Below are 20,509 nucleotides of genomic sequence, written 5' to 3'. Positions count from 1 at the left end.
TTGGTTTTTAGGCCTTATCTAGGATCGGCTTACGATCACCGTGCGTGGCCGCGAGGCCCAATCGTGAGTAGGATGATCCGATTATGCGGTGAAAACCCCAGATCGTCGTAGATCGTTTTAGCTTTATCTTGATCAAGCAGGACCACCATATATTCGTGCACCTCGTACGAATCATGGGTGGATCGGCTCCTTGAGCCGATTCACAGGACAACCTGAGAGCCGATCGAGGCTCGTATTTAATGTTTACGTGTATGCCATGCAGGAAACTAAGCGAGGCATCTCCATCACCTTCCTGACCAGGTATAGGTCAGGTGGCACGCCCTTGCACCAGCATCGGACGTGTGTACCAGAGGCTTTGCGGGCCGTCGCTCGGAGGGACCAGGGCCAGCCGCAGCCCTAAGTTGTTCCCGGCTCTACTGTGTTGCCCGTCGCTGCCCGTCGGTGGGTTTCTGACGTCAACACAATTCTGGCACGCCCGGTGGGACGAGCTTCGACATCAACCCCATCGCCATCTACATCTGAGATGGCGGATGGTACCCCAGTCACGTACGAGGATCTGACCGACGAGCTCAAGAAGAAGTATGACAAGGTCAAAACGATCCTCGAAGCCGACCTCATCGGCTCGTTTCACAGGACCCGTTCGCATGGCATCAGGTGGAAAGGGTTCTCACCTCAAGGTGCGCTCGATGGAATAGACCTGTCTGCCCCATCGGAAGAACGCACCAGGTCCCTTCGTCAGGAGATTAACTACATGGTGGCTCACTCGCTACACCGCCACTCTGAGAACCTGGTGAACACTTTGGAGCGTGTTGCTCTTCGAGTGATCCAGGAAATCATGAGTCGTCAATACTCTCCGTCAGGACCAGCTCTCGGGACATACCAGGGAGAGATGCCACTCCAGTCCCGTCCACCGCTGCCATTTGCGTTGGCAGCACCAGAGGTGCCGAATTCACCGGCATTCATCGTCTACAAGATCGGTGGTGACCCTAGTGACTGCCAGTTCTTGCATGAGGCGCCTAAGGAGATCCCTCACGGGTACATGTGCACATACGTGCCGATCATGATAATCGGGCGCTCACAAACCAGGCCGCAACAGCAGGGACTTCTGGGAAAGCAGGAGGAACGTCAGCGACAGATCTTGAGAAGCAGACGTGGCTATCTAAATATGCCACTCCGACGAACCTCCAGAGCTCAGCTCCTGCAGTTGGCTCAGAGCTGGAAAAGCAAGCATGGCTGGCTAAGTACGCCACCCCGGCGAATCTTCAGAGTTCTACTCCTACAGCCAGCACAGCGGATCAAATCAGTACCATACTGAGAGACCAGTTCGGCATGGTGCCGAAAAGGAGGACAATCGGCTATTCCAAGCCGTACCCTGACGAGTACGAGTTGATCCCGCTACCAGCCAAGTATCGGCTCCCTGACTTCTCCAAGTTCAGTGGATCAGATGGTTCCAGCTCCATCGAGCATGTGAGCCGATATTTGGCACAGCTAGGAACGGCCTCAGCGTCGGATCCACTACGCGTGAGGTTCTTCGCACAGTCCCTCACGGGATCGGCTTTCGGGTGGTACACTTCGTTGCCACCAGACTCGATCCGGACTTGGAAGCAGTTGGAAGAACAGTTCCACCTGCAGTATCACTCAGATGCTTCCGAGTCTGGCCTTGCCGATCTAGCACAAATACGTCAGAAGCGTGGAGAAACTGTGGCAGAATACGTCCAGCGCTTCAGAAATCTTAGGAACCGATGTTATTCGGTTCGTGTGACTGAAAAGGAAGCAGTCGAGTTGGCAGTGGTGGGCCTTGCATCACAAATCAAGGACATGGCCTCCTGCAGACTACCCTTCACCGGGCGCACATGGTTCGTAACCGTCGGCATATGAACAGCGCCATCCGGACTTGTACCAGGACAAAAGCAACCCAGCGCTAGTCCTGGTTCCGGCAGATGAAGACGAAGGCTCTGCGGGGAGATCAGAAGTAGCGGTGGCTGAATGGACTCTGGGGCAACCCCGTGTCCTGCAAATGGGTTAAGCCACCAGGTCCGCCCAGAGGGTTCGATTTTGACGTGACCAAGACTGAGCAAATCTTCGACCTCCTACTCAAGGAGAAGCAGTTGAAGATACCCGAAGGCCTCAAAATCCCCACGGTACAGGAGCTGAACGGAAAGCCATACTGCAAATGGCATAACTCGGTCTCCCATGCCACCAACGACTGCAGGGTGTGGCGTTAGCAGATCCAAATGGCGATAGATCAAGGACGTCTGATTTTTAACCAGTACGCCATGAAGGTCGACACCCACCCCTTCCCCGCCGTTAACATGGTGGAGTGCACTTACCCTGAAGGTTGCCAGCCAGGATCCTCGTTCAGCATCAACATGGTAGGACCTGGGCACCACTCTGGCAAGGATGGAGACGAGGGCAGCTGCTCTCATAGCAAGGACACAGAGGAGGCCGCTCCACGCGATCGGCTCCATCACGATGGCAAGCGCTACATTACAGAGGGAGAAGTAAGGAACGTGAGATATCAGCGACCCCTCTCTGATCACCTCCTCAACAAGTATGTGAGTCAGTATGACCAACGCCGACGATCCAGCGAGGATGATGAAAGAGATCGTCTGGCTAGAGAAGCCAGAAGACATCGTCGGCATGATCGCGATAAGGAGGAGTACGAGCGCCGTGCCAAAGAAAAGTCAAGGGAGCGAGACGACGAGGATAGGCATTGGGACTGCCCCTTCTTCAGACACTGCTGGGATTCAGGAATGAGCCGATTGCCTACAATCGGCAATTGCCCAGAATGTAACCAGAAGAAGAAGGAGGTAGCCAACGTGTCCGTGTTCCAACGCTTAGGGCCTCTCCCACCACAAAGCAAACGCGCTGAGTCCCCTCGGATGGAAGATCTCGAGGATTTGGAAGACGAGGGAGAAGAAGAAGAAGAAGACAGGTACCACCGGCCAAGGTGGTGCCCTGATGGACTCAGCCGTTCCCAGAAACGTAGGGTTCATCGACTGCGTGGCTTGGAGGAAGCCGAAAGGTTATACCTGCACACGCTGAGAAAGGCGCGGCCTGATCTGGCCGCGAAGATTCAGCGAACCCTGGATGAAGAGGGTCGACCACGAAAAATGGAGTGGCGCCCCAAGCAACGGAAAGCCGATGATGAGACATCGGCTGGCACAAACATGGTGCTCATCCTTCCAACGGAGTTGAGTGCTCCAGGATTAAACGATGCACTAAATTTGGACGACGGCGAGCGCATCGACGTGACAAAGGATGGGGTTAGGCTGGTCTTGTCCACTGGCCTGACCGAGTAGCAAGAACAAACCGATGAGAAACGTGGCGAGGCCGATCCTTTGGATCGGCCCCAAAGATCTATGGAGGAACATTACAAAGCCTTCATCGAGCGATTCAATATGGAGGCCGATTCCAGCAATCGGCCAAAATTATCTTCACCACATGTTCTGCTTGTGTTCAACATCAATCTATTGGGCAGCGGTCACGTCGGCGGATGAGAGTCAACACGAATCCTAACGGAGCCGACGTGCAAATATAGTGCCTTGGCTAACCACAAAGCCGATATCTGCAGTCACCTGGCAGATTCGGCTCGGGGGGCATCTAATCAGATGAACAGGTGCAGATGAACATGGGTGCAGTGAAATGTTGGGGGCCGATAGAAAAAAAAATCGGCCAGTAAAAAAAACTCTCTTATGGATGGTACACAGCCGATGCAAGGACATCGACTCTAGTATGACTACGCAGGATCTACTGTGTGTTCAAAGCGCGGATCTTCACCAAGTCCAGTTCTGCTATGGGATCTTATGCTCCCTCGAAGGAGTAAACAATGGGAGCTTCCTCAGCTGCCTTGAGCCGATCCTGGCGCCTGAACCTTCTCGTCGAGGATTTTCAACCCTTTATGCCAGTTCAACAGTGCTGACAGAAGAAATATATCGGCTTTCAAGGGAAGAAAGGTGATCGGCTCTGGTGCTACTATCTCAGCTACGCTTGGAGGACTTCTGCATAGCGGTTGTCTCAGTTGCCTGAGTTCAAGGCCCTTGGTCTGATTTGTGCATCCTCACCGATGTTCTCGCCATGACTGAGGCTCGGGGGGCAGCTGGCCCAGTAGAGGCTCTGTTTAGAAGCCGATTGAGATGTCATCGGCTGATCCTTCGTTGCAACCTTCTTCACAAAATGATGAGTGTTCGTAGAAGAGGATCGCTGAAACTGGTGGGAGAAATTTAAGGGCTCTCCTGAAAACTCCGCATTATCTACCAGATAGAAAATCATCAGTTGAAGAGTTGAAGGATGGATCGTAAAGGACCGATGCGTTGCTATCGGCTCATTAAGCATTGGCTAAGGGGACGGATCGGCAAGATCAGTATGAGGGGAAATCGGCTAAAATTGACGCAAAGGAAATCGGCAAAATCAAATTGGGAGAAGTTCTTCATTGATAAGCAAGATTTCTTACATAAAGAGCTGATTGCTCTCAAAAGGAAGTACTAGGGGATACATGGCCCCATCTACTACTACGGATCCTATGCTAGGAGTCCTATCTACGGGCCGTCACTGCCCTCGTCGTCGCCATCGTCGCCGCTGTCGGCGCTACTCCCGGCGGGCTCGTCGTCGCTGCTCCAGCGGCCGCCGACCGGGCCTTCGTTGTCCTCGTCCTCCTCGTCAGCGTCGTCGTCGTCGCTGTCGAAGTCGCTGAGGTTCCCCGGCCAGGGGCAGAAGCGCTTGGCCGGCGGCTCGTCGGAGGGGGTGTCGTCCTCCTCCTCCTCTTCCTCCTCCTCCTCGGGAGAGGTGAAGTCGTCGCAGGAGAAGCGATCGTCACCGCTCTCCTCCTCCGTTTCCCCATCGGCGAGGAAGCGAAGGTCGCTTTCCCCGTCGGTCAGGGACTTGTCGTCCTCCGACCAGATGGAGAAGTCATGACTAGACTCCTCCCCAGCCTCAATGGCGCAGCGGGTGTTGGCCGCGTGAACCTGCTCCTGGTTCAGCTCCGGAGTCGGCTCGCGGGACGAGGAGGACTGGCTGGAAAGATCCGATGAAGCAGAGGAGGAAGAAGACATGGTGGCGCAGGAGGGCTTTTGGAGTGCTAATGCGAAGGAGATGCGGAAGGAAACTGTTCGGAGCGGTTAAATAAAAGGGGATATAGTGGAAATTCAATGCCACAACAGTTTCCGAGGAAGTGGTGCCTAAAAAGGAAAAAAAAAATTGCCAGGTCACGCGGAGAAGTTGAGAAGGCAAGGCATCATGATGAAGGATACTGCGACGGTTCTGCCACGACATGACCCGACGAAGAAAAAGCAGAGTGATTTTGGAATTATCAATTCCAAAACCAGGGGGCATGTGTTATCACCAGAATTTGACCGAGTCAGAGGTGGGCCGCGATCAAAAGGGATATGAAGAATATACATGGAAGAAATACGTGAATCGGCCTGTTATGCAAAGTTTGGGCTAGTTGGCCCGTGTATCTGTAACATATTAGGATGCGTGTCGGTTAGTTAGAGTTTGCCTCGTACACAGTTGGGATTATTCCCACGTTAGAAAGTCTACGGACTATAAATATGTATCTAGGGTTTATGGAATAAACAACAACCAACGTTCACCCCAAATCAATCTCGGCGCATCGCCAACTCCTTCGTCTCGAGGGTTTCTACCGGTAAGCGTCATGCTGCCTAGATCGCATCTTGCGATCTAGGCAGCACAAGCTTCTTGTTGTTCATGCGTTGCTCGTACTGAAGCCTTTTTGATGGCGAGCAACGTAGTTATCTTAGATGTGTTAGGGTTAGCATTGTTCTTCGTATCATATGCTGTCGTAGTGCAACCCTTACGCATCTAGCCGCCCTTACACCTATCTTAGGTGTAGGGGCGGCACCCCGCTTGATCATAATTTAGTAGATCCGATCGGTTACGGTTGCTCCTTGTTCTTCAAGGATTAGTTTAATATCTGCAATAGTTAGGCCTTACAAAGGGTTGGAGGATCCAGCGGCACGTAGGGTGTCGTTTGCTAGTCCTAGACAGGATGTTCCGGGGATCAACCTCGTGTTGGTTTTTAGGCCTTATCTAGGATCGGCTTACGATCACCGTGCGTGGCCGCGAGGCCCAATCGTGAGTAGGATGATCCGATTATGCGGTGAAAACCCCAGATCGTCGTAGATCGTTTTAGCTTTATCTTGATCAAGCAGGACCACCATATATTCGTGCACCTCGTACGAATCATGGGTGGATCGGCTCCTTGAGCCGATTCACAGGACAACCTGAGAGCCGATCGAGGCTCGTATTTAATGTTTACGTGTATGCCATGCAGGAAACTAAGCGAGGCATCTCCATCACCTTCCTGACCAGGTATAGGTCAGGTGGCACGCCCTTGCACCAGCATCGGACGTGTGTACCAGAGGCTTTGCGGGCCGTTGCTCGGAGGGACCAGGGCCAGCCGCAGCCCTAAGTTGTTCCCGGCTCTACTGTGTTGCCCGTCGCTGCCCGCCGGTGGGTTTCTGACGTCAACATGGCTAGCTAAATATGCCACCCTGACGAACCTCCAGAGCTCAGTTCCTGCAGTTGGCTCAGAGCTGGAAAAGCAAGCATGGCTGGCTAAGTACGCCACCCCGGCGAATCTTCAGAGTTCGACTCCTGCAGCCAGCACCGCGGATCAAATCAGTACGATCCTGAGAGACCAGTTCGGCATGGTGCCGAAAAGGAGGACAATCGGCTATTCCAAGCCGTACCCCGACGAGTACGAATTGGTCCCGCTACCACCCAAGTATCGGCTCCCTGACTTCTCCAAGTTCGGTGGATCAGATGGTTCCAGCTCCATCGAGCATGTGAGCCGATATTTGGCACAGCTAGGAATGGCCTCAGCGTCGGATCCACTACGCGTGAGGTTCTTCGCACAGTCCCTCACGGGATCGGCTTTTGGGTGGTACACTTCGTTGCCACCAGACTCGATCCAGACTTGGAAGCAATTGGAAGAACAGTTCCACATGCAGTATCACTCAGACGCTTCCGAGTCTGGCCTTGCCGATCTAGCACAAATACGTCAGAAGCGTGGAGAAACTGTGGCAGAATACGTCCAGCGCTTCAGAAATCTTAGGAACCGATGTTATTCGGTTCGTGTGGATCGAAAAGGAAGCGATCGAGTTGGCGATGGTGGGCCTTGCATCACAAAACCAGCACATGGCCTCCCAAGCACACTACCCTTCACCGGCGCACATGGTTGGCTGTCAGCATATGAACAGCGCCATCCGGACTTGTACCAGGACAAATTCAAGCGTGCGGTAGTCCTGGTTGAGGCAGATGAAGACGAAGGCTCTGCGGGAGATCAGGAAGTAGCAGTGGCTGAATGGACTCGGGGGGCAACCCCCGTGTCCTGCAAATGGGTTAAGCCACCAGGTCCGCCCAGAGGGTTCGATTTTGACGTGACCAAGACTGAGCAAATCTTCGACCTCCTACTCAAGGAGAAGCAGTTGAAGATACCCGAAGGCCTCAAAATTCCCACGGTACAGGAGCTGAACGGAAAGCCATACTGCAAATGGCATAACTCGGTCTCCCATGCCACCAACGACTGCAGGGTGTGGCGTTAGCAGATCCAAATGGCGATAGATCAAGGACGTCTGATTTTTAACCAGTACGCCATGAAGGTCGACACCCACCCCTTCCCCGCCGTTAACATGGTGGAGTGCACTTACCCTGAAGGTTGCCAGCCAGGATCCTCGTTCAGCATCAACATGGTAGGACCTGGGCACCACTCTGGCAAGGATGGAGACGAGGGCAGCTGCTCTCGTAGCAAGGACACAGAGGAGGCCGCTCCACGCGATTGGCTCCGTCACGATGGCAAGCGCTACATAACAGAGGGAGAAGTAAGGAACGTGAGATATCAGCGACCCCTCTCTGATCACCTCCTCAACAAGTATGTGAGTCAGTATGACCAACGCCGACGATCCAGCGAGGATGATGAAAGAGATCGTCTGGCTAGAGAAGCCAGAAGACATCGTCGGCATGATCGCGATGAGGAGGAGTACGAGCGCCGTGCCAAAGAAAAGTCAAGGGAGCGAGACGACAAGGATAGGCACTGGGACTGCCCCTTCTTCAGACACTGCTGGGACTCAGGAATGAGCCGATTGCCTACAATCGGCAATTGCCCAGAATGTAACCAGAAGAAGAAGGAGGCAGCCAACGTGTCTGTGTTCCAACGCTTAGGGCCTCTCCCGCCTCGAAGCAAACGCGCTGAGTCCCCTCGGACGGAAGATCTCGAGGATTTGGAAGACGAAGAAGAAGAAGAAGACAGGTACCACCGGCCAAGGTGGTGCCCTGATGGACTCAGCCGTTCCCAGAAGCGTAGGGTTCAGCGACTGCGTGGCTTGGAGGAAGCCGAAAGGTTGTACCTGCACACGCTAAGGAAAGCGCGGCCTGATCTGGCCGCGAAAATTCAGCGAACCCTGGATAAAGAGGGTCGACCACAAAAAATGGAGTGGCGCCCCAAGCAAAGGAAAGCCGATGATGAAACATCGGCTGGCACAAACATGGTGTTCATCCTTCCTTCGGAGTTCAGTGCTCCAGGATTAGACGAGGCACCTGTGGCACAACTTGACTGCGGCCCACGGCCGGTTATCTTTGAGAAGCCACGAGAAAGAAGCTACAGACATCTGAAGGCCCTGTACTTGCGAGGTTATATCGATGGGAGGCCTGTCAATAAGATGCTGGTGGACACCGGAGCGGCAGTCAACATTATGCCATACTCTATGCTACGTCGGTTGGGACGCTCTAGCTCGGATCTGATCAAGACCAACGTGACATTGAGTGATTTCAACGGCCAAGCGTCTGACGCACAAGGTGTTCTGAACGTGGATCTGACCGTAGGAAGGAAAACTATCCCTACGACGTTCTTCATCGTCGATAGCAAGAGCACTTATGCTGTTCTGCTAGGAAGAGATTGGATCCACGCCAACTGCTGCATTCCCTCCACGATGCACCAATGCGTAATACAGTGGGATGGAGATGAGGTAGAGGTCGTCCAGGCCGATGACTCAGCCGAAATTTCAACGGCTGGCATGAACGCGTGGGAAGCAGCAGGCCAGGAACCCCTCTCAGGTATCAATTTGGACGACTGCGAGCGCATCGACGTGACGAAGGGCAGGGTTAGGCTGGTCTTATCTACTGGCCTGACCGAGTAGCAAGAACAAACCAATGAGAAACGTGGCGAGGCCGATCCTTTGGATCGGCCCCAAAGATCTATGGAGGAACATTACAAAGCCTTCATCGAGCGATTGCATGGTCAGACCACAAAGCTCCTAGGTTCGCGTCGCTCGCATGCATGGTCAGTCCACAAAGCTACCACACCACCGTAGAGCAGCCACGCCGCTGCGCCCCTGCCCAGCGTTGCGCCCCTAGTGCTAATGCCGCCCGCACCTCCATCACCGTGAGGAGGGATAAGATGTCCCGCCTGAAGGGATTTGGTGCCCAAGAGGCAATAATAAAGGAATATTTATTATCACTATTCCATGTTCATGATAATGTTTATATACCATGATTATTGTATTATCCGGAAACATAATAATGTGCGGAATATGAACACAATGTGTCCCTAGAATGCATCTACACTAGTTCGTGAAATAAGTGTTGGTTATTGGTTTCCATAGCCATGAACATAGTGTCAGTTATTAGTGAGATCATATTATTAAGGAGAATAATATGATGGACTTGACCTAATCAAAGCGTAGCAATTGATCGCGTTACATAGTTCTAATTTTGAAGTTTTCCCGTTGTCATCTATACCGTTCATTTGGCCATGAGATTATACCACTCCTGGGTATTGGAAGAATGCATAGATTGTTAAAAAACATCACTTCGTTGTTGGGTGATCATAAAGTTATCTCACATGTATTCTATAAGATACTTCTTGGGTTGTATGTTATCAAGAGTGGGATTTGTCCATCTAAGTAACGGAAATATATTCTCTGGGCCCTCTCGGTAATACACACTCAATCGCTTGAAAGCCCGTGACCAGGTATGTATGTTATCAAGGGTGCGCTATTATGACGAGAAAAGAGTGCTTATCAGTAACGAGATAAGCACAAGGTATGAACGTACCAACGATCAAATCTCGGGTAACTAAGATATTGCAGGATATGGGAATTATATATGAATGAGATAAGTGGTTCACTCGATAAGATCATCGTTGCATATGTGGGGGTTAATATGGATCTCTAGATCCCTCTATTAACCATTGGCTATGGATATAGTCATGTCCGCATAATCGTGAACCCGTAGGGTCACACACTTAAGGTTCGACGCCGTTGGGGATAGAGAGATATCAAGTGCAGTGTTTTTGGTGTTTCGAATGGATTCGGAGATATCACAGATGGATTCGGAAGGGCGACAAACCTATAGGAACATATATGGAAATTATCAAAATGGTTCCACAAAGTTTCGGATTTTTCAGTCGTACCGAAAAGTTCCGAAAGGGGGAACCCACCTAGCCTAGGGCTGGGTGGGCCCCACTGACAAGGTATTAACTTGTCAATGCCTACGGATCGTAGACTAGGGTTTTAGTTAGAAGTAGAGGGCAAGTAGATCTCGAAGGTTTCAGCCGAAAAGTACTCGACGATTGTAAAACTAGGGTTTGGGAAAACAATGATTCGATCCTTTTCTCGTCCCTCGACTCCCCCTTATATAAGAGGCGGAGCCGAGGGAATCGTATTTGTACAAATTACATAGTCCGGGATGGTTTCTAACTCATCCCGCAAGATTACAAATAACACTTCTTATTACAACTCTAGCTTTCCTTAATAATATCTTGGGCTTCCGAATCTTCTTATTCTTCGGGCAGTGGGCCTTCAATAAACCTCGGGTACTATCTCTGGCAGGCCCATTGGGGATGCCTATGTCAGTAGCCCCCGAGATTTTGCTTGAATCGCAGAGTCGGGGAAAATCTCCACTGTTTATTTTTATTCGACAACTTTAACCTTTCTCTATTTCTTCACATAAATTTCTATATTGTACAGGGATAATGGTAATTGGGGCTAGTTCATCTGATGGATCAGGTACTAGTTAACTGCTCTAGTGGCAATCCGCAAAAACCTACTTCAAGATCACGTCCCTGGACATGATCTCGGGATACTGGTGTAAACTTCAACAAGTGCTGCTTAAGGACTTACCATTCTGTCAAGTCCCAGTCAAATTTATCGGGTACCTAACGCGTCCGTTAGGATTTTTCTTCATATCGGTTGATACGGATAAAAGTAGCAAACCGTCGTCAGAGACGGCGCCACGCCACACAGAACGGATCTGGGGTCTTACCTTCGCAAATTTGCGGCATTCAGAAATTGATCTCAACTTTGGCGTTCTGAGAATATATTGTCGAGTGCTTATTCGGCTGTTGGAATGGCACATTTTATTGAGTCAAAGATGATTTATATTGCTTTCCCGATGGGAGTATATGCAGAGTTATTTATAACTCGAAATATTCTCTTTTGCTCTGCTATCTTTATTTTTCTCTTCCTTTCTTTATGATTTCATCGGGCACGCGAACAACATTTCCGATGGGAGTAGCCCCCGAGGCTACAGCCAAGGACTTGTACTTGGTTGTAGGCTCCACGCCTTATGTCACTATATTTTTATCTCCCGATACTTTCATAATTTCTCGGGTGCGCGAACAGCGCTCCCGATGGGAGTAGCCCCCGAGGCTACAGCCAAGAACGAGTGCTTGGTTGTAGGCTCAACATTTTAATGCATCGTGTCGCTATATTGTCATTCCTTCTCGAACTTCTTTTTTTTTACCTATCGGGTACGCGAACAGCGTTCCCGATGGGAGTAGCCCCCGAGGCTATGAACAAATGCTTGCGTTTGATCATAGGCTCCCGCCGTTTCTATATTGTCACACTCGAACTTTTTCTTTTCTTCAAAGTAGCCCCCGAGCATTTGGGCAAAAACTTGTATTTGATCAAAGGCTCACCAGTATATTTTTATGTCGCCTTTTTATGAAGCTATTGAGGCGAATTTTTTCTTCTGCCAAGGTGACGTTATTGCTGACGATAGCCACGATTTCGAGTCCGAAAATCACGAGAAGTTTTCTCCAACTGCCATGCGGGCCCAAAGTAACCATTATCTTGACACGTCGTGCAAGTGGGGGACTGATGGCGTGTAACTCACACGTTCGTTGGGAACCCCAAGAGGAAGGTATGATGCGCATAGCAGCAAGTTTTCCCTCAGAAAGAAACCAAGGTTTATCGAACCAGGAGGAGCCAAGAAGCACGTTGAAGGTTGATGGCGGCGGGATGTAGTGCGGCGCAACACCAGAGATTCCGGCGCCAACGTGGAACCTGCACAACATAAACCAAGTACTTTGCCCAAACGAAACAGTGAGGTTGTCAATCTCACCGGCTTGCTGTAACAAAGGATTAACCGTATTGTGTGGAAGATGATTGTTTGCAGAAAATAGTAAAACAAGTATTGCAGTAGATTGTATGCGATGTAAAGAATAGGACCGGGGTCCACAGTTCACTAGAGGTGTCTCTCCCATAAGATAAAAGCATGTTGGGTGAACAAATTACAGTCGGGCAATTGACAAATAGAGAGAGCATAACAATGCACATACATGTCATGATAAATATAGTGAGATTTAATTGGGTATTACGACAAAGTACGTAGACCGCTATCCAGCATGCATCTATGCCTAAAAAGTCCACCTTCAGGTTATCATCCGAACCCCCTCCAGTATTAAGTTGCTAACAACAGACAATTGCATTAAGTATTGCGCGTAATGTAATCAATAACTACATCCTTAGACATAGCATCAATGTTTTATCCCTAGTGGCAACAGCACATCCATAATCTTAGAACTTTCTGTCACTGTCCCAGATTCACGGAGACATGAACCCACTATCGAGCATAAATACTCCCTCTTGGAGTTACTAGCATCAACTTGGCCAGAGCCTCTACTAATAACGGAGAGCATGCAAGATCATAAACAACACATAGGTAATAATTTGATAATTAACATAACATAGTATTCTCTATCCATCGGATCCCGACAAACACAACATATAGTATTACAGATAGATGATCTTGATCATGTTAGGCAGCTCACAAGATCCAACAATGAAGCACAATGAGGAGAAGACAACCATCTAGCTACTGCTATGGACCCATAGTCCAGGGGTGAACTACTCACTCATCACTCCGGAGGCGACCATGGCGGCGTAGAGTCCTCCGGGAGATGAATCCCCTCTCCGGCAGGGTGCCGGAGGAGATCTCCAGAATCCCCCGAGATGGGATTGGCGGCGGCGGTGTCTCAGTAAGGTTTTCCGTATCGTGGCTCTCGGTACTGGGGGTTTCGCGACGGAGGCTTTAAGTAGGCGGAATGGCAGGTCAAGAGGCGGCACGAGGGGCCCACACTACAGGCCGGCGCGGCCAGGGCTTGGGCCGCGCCGCCCTGTAGTCTGGCCACCTCGTGGCCCCACTTCGTCTCCTCTTCGGTCTTCTGGAAGCTTCGTGGCAAAATAGGACCCTGGGCGTTGATTTCGTCCAATTCCGAGAATATTTCGTTACTAGGATTTCTGAAACCAAAAACAGCAGAACAAGAATCGGCACTTCGGCATCTTGTTAATAGGTTAGTTCCAGAAAATGCACGAATATGACATAAGCGTGCATAAAACATGTAGATATCATCAATAATGTGGCATGGAACACAAGAAATTATCGATACGTCGGAGACGTATCAGCATCCACAAGCTTAGTTCTGCTCGTCCCGAGCAGGTAAAACGATAACAAAGATAATTTCTGGAGTGACATGCCATCATAACCTTGATCATACTATTTGTAAACATATGTAATGAATGCAGCGATCAAAATAATGTATATGACATGAGTAAACAAGTGAATCATAAAGCAAAGACTTTTCATGAATAGTACTTCAAGACAAGCATCAATAAGTCTTGCATAAGAGTTAACTCATAAAGCAATAAATCAAAGTAAAGGTATTGAAGCAACACAAAGGAAGATTAAGTTTCAGCGGTTGCTTTCAACTTATAACATGTATATCTCATGGATAATTGTCAACATAGAGTAATATAATAAGTGCAATATGCAAATATGTAGGAATCAATGCACAGTTCACACAAGTGTTTGCTTCTTGAGGTGGAGAGAGATAGGTGAACTGACTCAACATAAAAGTAAAGAGAATGGTCCTTCAAAGAGGAAAGCATCGATTGCTATATTTGTGCTAGAGCTTTGATTTTGAAAACATGAAACAATTTTGTCAACGGTAGTAATAAAGCATATGAGTTATGTAAATTATATCTTACAAGTTGCAAGCCTCATGCATAGTATACTAATAGTGCCCGCATCTTGTCCTAATTAGCTTGGACTACCGGATCATCACAATACACATGTTTTAACCAAGTGTCACAATGGGGTACCTCCATGCCGCCTGTACAAAGGTCCAAGGAGAAAGCTCGCATTTTGGATTTCTCGCTTTTGATTATTCTCAACTTAGACATCCATACCGGGACAACATGGACAACAGATAATGGACTCCTCTTTAATGCGTAAGCATGTGGCAACAATTATTATTCTCATATGAGATTGAGGATATATGTCCAAAACTGAAACTTCCACCATGAATCATGGCTTTAGTTAGCAGCCCAATGTTCTTCTCTAACAATATGTATGCTCCAACCATAAGGTGGTAGATCGCTCTTACTTCAGACAAGACGAACATGCATAGCAACTCACATGATATTCAACAAAGAATAGTTGATGGCGTCCCCAGAAACATGGTTATCGCACAACAAGCAACTTAATAAGAGATAAAGTGCATAAGTACATATTCAATACCACAATAGTTTTTAAGCTATTTGTCCCATGAGCTATATATTGCAAAGGTGAATGATGGAATTTTAAAGGTAGCACTCAAGCAATTTACTTTGGAATGGCGGAGAAATACCATGTAGTAGGTAGGTATGGTGGACACAAATGGCATAGTGGTTGGCTCAAGGATTTTGGATACATGAGAAGTATTCCCTCTCGATACAAGGTTTGGGCTAGCAAGGCTATTTGAAACAAACACAAGGATGAACCGGTGCAGCAAAACTCACATAAAAGACATATTGAAAACATTATAAGACTCTACACCGTCTTCCTTGTTGTTCAAAACTCAATACTAGAAATTATCTAGACTTTAGAGAAACCAAATATGCAAACCAAATTTTAGCATGCTCTATGTATTTCTTCATTAATGGGTACAAAGTATATGATGCAAGAGCTTAAACATGAGCACAACAATTGCCAAGTATCACATTATTCAAGACATTTTAGAATTACTACATGTAGCATTTTCCAATTCCAACCATATAACAATTTAACGAAGAAGAAACTTCGCCATGAATATTATGAGTAGAGCCTAAGGACATACTTGTCCATATGCTACAGCGGAGCGTGTCTCTCTCCCATACAGTAAATGCTAGGATCCATTTTATTCAAACAAAAACAAAAACAAAAACAAACCGACGCTCCAAGCAAAGCACATAAGATGTGACGGAATAAAAATATAGTTTCAGGGGAGGAACCTGATAATGTTGTCGATGAAGAAGGGGATGCCTTGGGCATCCCCAAGCTTAGACGCTTGAGTCTTCTTAGAATATGCAGGGGTGAACCACCGGGGCATCCCCAAGCTTAGAGCTTTCACTCTCCTTGATCATATTGCATCATACTCCTCTCTTGATCCTTGAAAACTTCCTCCACACCAAACTTAGAACAACTCATTAGAGGGTTAGTGCACAATAAAAATTAACATGTTCAGAGGTCACACAATCATTCTTAACACTTCTGGACATTGCATAAAGCTACTGGACATTAATGGATCAAAGAAATTCATCCAACATAGCAAAAGAGGCAATGCGAAATAAAAGGCAGAATCTGTCAAAACAGAACAGTTCGTAAAGACGAATTTTAAAATGGCACCAGACTTGCTCAAATGAAAATGCCCAAATTGAATGAAAGTTGCGTACATGTCTGAGGATCACGCACGTAAATTGGCTTAATTTTCTGAGCTACCTACAGGGAGGCAGGTCGAAATTCGTGACAGCAAAGAAATCTGAAACTGCGCAGTAATCCAAATCTAGTATGAACTTTACTATCAAAGACTTTACTTGGCACAATAAAACACTAAACTAAGATAAGGAGAGGTTGCTACAGTAGTAATCAACTTCCAAGACACAAAATAAAAACAAAGTACTGTAGTAAAAACCATGGGTTGTCTCCCATAAGCGCTTTTCTTTAACGCCTTTCAGCTAGGCGCAGAAAGTGTAAATCAAGTAACATCAAGAGACGAAGCATCAACATCATAATTTGTTCTAATAATAGAATCATAAGGTAACTTCATTCTCTTTCTAGGGAAGTGTTCCATACCTTTCTTGAGAGGAAATTGATATTTAATATTACCTTCCTTCATATCAATAGTAGCACCAACGGTTCGAAGAAAAGGTCTTCCCAATATAATGGGGCAAGATGCATTGCATTCAATATCCAAGACAACAAAATCAACGGGGACAAGGTTATTGTTAACCATAATATGAACATTATCAACTCTCCCCAGAGGTTTCTTTTTAGCATTATCAGCGAGATTAACATCCAAATAACAATTTTTCAGCGGTGGCAAGTCAAGCATATCATAGACTTTCTTAGGCATAACAGAAATACTTGCACCAAGATCACATAAAGCATTACAATCAAAAATTTTAACCTTCATCTTAATGATGGGCTCCCAACCATCCTCTAGCTTTCTAGGAATAGAAGTTTCAAGTTTTAGCTTTCTTCTCGAGCTTTTATGAGAGCATTTGTAATATGTTTTGTGAAAGCCAAGTTTATAGCACTAGCATTAGGACTTTTAGCAAGTTTTTGTAAGAACTTTATAACTTCAGAGATGTGGCAATCATCAAAATCTAAATCATTATGAGCTACAGCAATGGGATCATCATCCCCAAGGTTGGAAAAAATTTCAGCAGTTTTATCACAAGCAATTTTAGCAGTTTTAGCAGTTTCAGGCAGTTTCTCGCGCTTTGCATTAGAAGTGGAAACATTGCTAACACCAATTCTTTTATTAGTAATAGTAGGAGGTGCAGCAACTTGTGTAGCATTAGCATTACTAGTGGTGGTAATAGTCCAAACTTTAGCTACATTCTTCTCTTTAGCTAGTTTTTCATTTTCTTCTCTATCCCACCTAGCACGCAATTCAGCCATTAATCTTATATTCTCATTAATTCTAACTTGGATGGCATTTGCTGTAGTAACAATTTTATTTTCAATATCCCTATTAGGCATAACTTTCGATTTCAAAAGATCAACATCAGAGGCAAGACTATCAACCTTAGAAGCGAGAATATCAATTTTATTGAGCTCTTCCTCAACAGATTTGTTAAAAGTAGTTTGTGTACTAATAAATTCTTTAAGCATAGCTTCAAGTCCAGGGGGTGTATTCCTATTATTATTGTAAGAATCCCATAAGAATTAGCATAACCATTACCATTATTATAAGGATATGGCCTATAGTTATTACTAGAATTGTTCCGATAAGCATTGTTGTTGAAATTATTATTTTTAATGAAGTTTACATCAACATGTTCTTCTTGGGCAACCAATGAAGCTAACGGAACATTATTAGGATCAACATTAGTCCTATCATTCACAACCATAGACATAATAGCATCAATCTTATCACTCAAGGAGGAGGTTTCTTCGACAGAATTTACCTTCTTACCTTGTGGAGCTCTTTCCGTGTGCCATTCAGAGTAATTAATCATCATATTATCAAGGAGCTTTGTTACTTCACCAAGAGTGATGGACATAAAGGTACCTCCAGCAGCTGAATCCAATAAATTCCGCGAAGAAAAATTTAGTCCTGCATAGAAGGTTTGGATGATCATCCAAGTAGTCAGTCCATGGGTTGGGCAATTTTTAACCAAAGATTTCATTCTTTCCCATGCTTGTGCAACATGCTCAGTATCTAATTATTTAAAATTCATTATGCTACTCCTCAAAGATATAATTTTAGCAGGTGGATAATATCTACCAATAAAAGCATCCTTGCATTTAGTCCATGAATCAATACTATTCTTAGGCAGAGATAGCAACCAATCTTTAGCTCTTCCTCTTAATGAGAAAGGGAACAATTTTAATTTTATAATGTCACCATCTACATCCTTATACTTTTGCATTTCACACAATTCAACAAAATTATTAAGATGGGCAGCAGCATCATCAGAACTAACACCAGAAAATTGCTCTCGCATAACAAGATTCAGTAAAGCAGGTTTAATTTCAAAGAATTCTGCTGTAGTAGCAGGTGGAGCAATAGGTGTGCATAAGAAATCATTATTATTTGTGGTTGTGAAGTCACACAACTTAGTATTTTCAGGAGTACCCATTTTAGCAGTAGTAAATAAAGCAAACTAGATAAAGTAAATGCGAGTAACTAATTTTTTTGTGTTTTTGATATAGTAAACAAGATAGCAAATAAAGTAAAACTAGCAACTAATTTTTTTTTTGTATTTTGGTTTAGTGCAGCAAACAAAGTAGTAAATAAAATAAAGCAAGACAAAAACAAAGTAAAGAGATTGGGAAGTGGAGACTCCCCTTGCAGCGTGTCTTGATCTCCCCGGCAACGGCGCCAGAAAAAGAGCTTGATGGCGTGTAACTCACACGTTCGTTGGGAACCCCAAGAGGAAGGTATGATGCGCACAGCAGCAAGTTTTCCCTCAGAAAGAAACCAAGGTTTATCGAACCAGGAGGAGCCAAGAAGCACGTTGAAGGTTGATGGCGGCGGGATGTAGTGCGGCGCAACACCAGAGATTCCGGCGCCAACGTGGAACCTGCACAACACAAACCAAGTACTTTGCCCCAACGAAACAGTGAGGTTGTCAATCTCACCGGCTTGCTGTAACAAAGGATTAACCGTATTATGTGGAAGATGATTGTTTGCAGAAAACAGTAAAACAAGTATTGCAGTAGATTGTATGCGATGTAAAGAATAGGACCGGGGTCCACAGTTCACTAGAGGTGTCTCTCCCATAAGATAAAAGCATGTTGGGTGAACAAATTACAGTCGGGCAATTGACAAATAGAGAGAGCATAACAATGCACATACATGTCATGATAAATATAGTGAGATTTAATTGGGCATTACGACAAAGTACATAGACCGCTATCCAGCATGCATCTATGCCTAAAAAGTCCACCTTCAGGTTATCATCTGAACCCCCTCCAGTATTAAGTTGCTAACAACAGACAATTGCATTAAGTATTGCGCGTAATGTAATCAATAACTACATCCTTAGACATAGCATCAATGTTTTATCCCTAGTGGCAACAGCACATCCATAATCTTAGAACTTTCTGTCACTGTCCCAGATTCACGGAGACATGAACCCACTATCGAGCATAAATACTCCCTCTTGGAGTTACTAGCATCAACTTGGCCAGAGCCTCTACTAATAACGGAGAGCATGCAAGATCATAAACAACACATAGGTAATAACTTGATAATTAACATAACATAGTATTCTCTATCCATCGGATCCCGACAAACACAACATATAGTATTACAGATAGATGATCTTGATCATGTTAGGCAGCTCACAAGATCCAACAATGAAGCACAATGAGGAGAAGACAACCATCTAGCTACTGCTATGGACCCATAGTCCAGGGGTGAACTACTCACTCATCACTCCGGAGGCGACCATGGCGGCGTAGAGTCCTCCGGGAGATGAATCCCCTCTCCGGCAGGGTGCCGGAGGAGATCTCCAGAATCCCCCGAGATGGGATTGGCGGCGGCGGCGTCTCAGTAAGGTTTTCCGTATTGTGGCTCTCGGTACTGGGGGTTTCGCGACGGAGTCTTTAAGTAGGCGGAAGGGCAGGTCAAGAGGCGGCACGAGGGGCCCACACTACAGGTCGGCGCGGCCAGGGCTTGGGCCGCGCCGCCCTGTAGTCTGGCCACCTCGTGGCCCCACTTCGTCTCCTCTTCGGTCTTCTGGAAGCTTCGTGGCAAAATAGGACCCTGGGCGTTGATTTCGTCCAATTCCGAGAATATTTCGTTACTAGGATTTCTGAAACCAAAAACAGCAGAAAACAGCAACTGGCACTTCGGCATCTTGTTAATAGGTTAGTTCCAGAAAATGCACGAATATGACATAAGTGTGCATAAAACATGTAGATATCATCAATAATGTGGCATGGAACACAAGAAATTATCGATACGTCGGAGACGTATCAGGGACACACGTCCTCCGCTTTTACTGGCGCACGTACCGTAACTTCTCAGTGTTAAAATACTGTTTTACCCTTGTCTCCACGTGGTTATCATCTGTCGCACACGTTTTCCATCCAACGGTCCGCCGTTTCACCGCACCTCTATATAAGATCTCCTTCTTCTTCCTCGAGCACTTCCGCTCGCGCCGTTCCCCTGCTTTCATCTGCGAAACTTTCTCTTGCGCCTCACAACTCCCAGAGCTCATCCCTTCCTAGCTGCATT

Source organism: Lolium perenne, chromosome 3 (assembly GCF_019359855.2).
Source record: "Lolium perenne isolate Kyuss_39 chromosome 3, Kyuss_2.0, whole genome shotgun sequence".
Classification (NCBI taxonomy): Eukaryota; Viridiplantae; Streptophyta; class Magnoliopsida; order Poales; family Poaceae; genus Lolium; species Lolium perenne.
The sequence above is the reverse complement of the archived record's forward strand: the minus strand, read 5'-3'. Positions refer to the sequence as shown.